This window comes from Pelophylax lessonae (assembly GCF_965119305.1).
Source record: "Pelophylax lessonae genome assembly, chromosome: 7".
Taxonomy (NCBI): Eukaryota; Metazoa; Chordata; class Amphibia; order Anura; family Ranidae; genus Pelophylax; species Pelophylax lessonae.
In genome coordinates, this window is record NC_138774.1 from 231,235,034 (window position 1) to 231,237,725 (window position 2,692).

At 43.2% G+C, this 2,692-nt stretch overlaps 1 protein-coding gene across 1 annotated transcript in view; it reads right to left on the reverse strand.

Moving 5' to 3' along the window:
• The window catches only part of PNCK (pregnancy up-regulated nonubiquitous CaM kinase), a 161,716-nt gene extending 159,278 nt beyond the window's left edge, over window positions 1–2,438 (reverse strand). The window contains exon 1 of the mRNA XM_082264521.1: window positions 2,277–2,438. The gene's annotated coding sequence lies outside the window, so the exon portion shown is untranslated. The remainder of the gene's footprint in view (window positions 1–2,276) is intronic.
• Window positions 2,439–2,692: the final 254 nt, after the last annotated feature.

A 2,692-nucleotide genomic window follows, 5' to 3' on the forward strand; every position in this document is an offset into this window, starting at 1 on the left:
AAAGTGTATTTGAAGTCACCCTAAAAATCCCCCTTAGGATGATGTCAGATGGGCAATCTTTTTCTTTTTTTCTGTGAAACTGCATTTTCATTTGTTCTGTGCGAATTGGGGAAAAATCGAATGTTATCTGGCTATTTTCTCTCCAGGTTGAATGTTAATCACTAATGCAGAATAAGGCGATTCAGGAAAAAAAATATGCATTATGGCCACTAGAGGGAGCTGATGAAAGCTAGATGGCAATAACTACTTGATAACAATAATTCTTGGCTCCATCCAGTGGCCATAATGCGGTATTTTCCTTGCTCGGTCTATTCCATATGAATGATCACCATTCGACCTGGAGAGAAAATTGCCTAATTATATTCACTGTTACCCCCATTCACACATAACAAATGTACATGCAATTTCAGAGAATAAATAGCTTCTTTTTTTTTTTTAATTGATAAATACTCCCCTTTAAATTTTTAAAGGTATTTGTGGCTCAGTAGAGTTTTGCGATTATGGTAAAATTCCTAGCATGTTTCTATGGAATGTGTGACTGGTAGCAGAGCGCAACTCAATGCCATGCTGCTATGGCCAGTCACTCGCTGTCATCCCTGGCATTAGAGATTTTACAGCACTCATTAATCTCAGCCTCACAATCACCCGTCTGACATCAGCCTAAAAGGTTTAACTTTAAAGAGTTACATCCTGATCAAGTCCTGCAATGGGCTTTAGCTTTCAACAGCACATCAACTGTGCCAACATTTCTTTAATTAACCCTTTGTTAGTTATGTGTTTCCTCACCACATAGAAAGCAGAATCAGCTTTAGCTTTCAACAGCGCATCAATTGCCAACATTTCTTTAACCCTTTGTGAGTCTCCTGGCCACAGGTAGAGCAGATTGAGCTTTAGCTGTCAACAGTACATCAACTGTCAACATTTCTAGAACTAACCCTTCGTGTGTCTTCTGGCCACAGGTAAAGCAGAATGGGCATAAGCTTTCAACAGCGCGTCAACTGCCATTATTGCTATAATTAACCTTTTGTGTGTCTCTTGGCTACAGGTAAAGCGGAATGGGCTTCAGCGTTCAACATCACATCAACTGCCAGCATTTCCATAATTAACCCTTGGTGTGTCTCCTTGCCACAGGTAAATCGGAATGGGTTTTAGCTTTCAACAGCACCTCAACTGTCAACATTTTTATAATTAACCCTTGGTATGTCTCCTGGCCACAGGTAAAGCAGAATCAGCTTTAGCTTTCAACAGCACGTCAACTACCAGTCTTTCTGTAATTAACCCTTTGTGTGTCTCCTGGCCACAGGTAATGCAGAATGGGCTTTAGCTTTCAACAGCACCTCAACTGCCCACATTTCTTTAATGTGTTCTTTGTGTGTCTCCTGCCCACAGGTAAAGTGAAATCAGCTTTAGCTTTCAACAACAGGTCAACTGCCAACATTTCTGTAATTAACCCTTTGTGTGTCCCCTAACCACTGGTAAAGCAGAATGGGCTTTAGCTTTCAACATGTCAACTGCCAACCTTTCTGTATTTAATCCTTTGTGTGTCTCCTGAATGGGCTTTACCTTTGTGTGTCTTTACCTTTCAATAGCATGCTAGCTGCCAACAGGTCTTTAATTAACCCTTTGTGTGTGTGTCTTGGTCACTGTTAAAGGGGAATTGGCTTTAGCTTTCAACAGCACGTCAGCTGCCAGCATTTCTTAAATTAACGCTTTGTGAGTCTCTTGAAAATAGGTAAAGCAAATTGGGCTTTAGATTTAAACATCAACTGACAATATCTCTGTACATAAAAGGTAGAGGTAAAGCCACACCAACTTTCTGGGCTCTGCACTGGCACCAGCATGCCATAAAATTCCACTGAGGAGCGAGCGAGGCGGGCATCCTGTCCTCTTAAGTAAGCAAGTGTTGCATGCTGCACCCTGCTACAACTTCCCATAGACACAGACCAACCCCCCCCCCCCTTCCCATCTCCGCTGTCAAAGGAGAAATATCATTGATCCGTCTTGAAAAGGCATGAGGATTAATCTGATGACTTCTGGGGTCACCCCTCACCAGCAAAATTAAATCAAGAAAAGAAAAAAAATTAGAAGGGGGGGGATTGTTGGGGGGGGGGGGGGGTGAGTAATCAATAAGACAAGCCAATAAAAAAGAAAAAGCAGGCTGGGGGGGGGGGGGAAGGGGGAAAATATTATCATGGGGGGGGGGGGATCAATAGAACAAGCCAAAAAAAGAAAAAGCAGGCTTGCCCTTTAAATGGTAGAGAAAATGGGGATCCTACCTGGCTGTGATCAGTAGTGCATTAGCCTGGTGTGTCTGGAGGAAAGCGTCTCTTCTAAAGTGATGCAGCGCTGTGTGACTGTGTGAACATATTCCATGCTATTTAAAACATTCTCATCCCCTACAGTCCAGGCCAGCAAACTGTAGCTCTCTCCCTCGCTTTCCCTCCCTATCATCTATTCTCCCCACCCCTTTATCATCCATCTCCCTTAAAGGGGTCCATCCTTATAAGGACATTGCTGAAAAATGTCTGCAGATCACTGCTTGCTGCAAGTAGCCCCTAGGAAGGATTCGCAGAGGATGGAAAAATTCTCCTCGCATGCATCTGTTGCATGAATGAAAGTGTGAATGACCTGGAGGGGGGGGGGGGGGTATGAATATTCGACTATCGGGAGGTGGGGGATTAAAGGACCACTA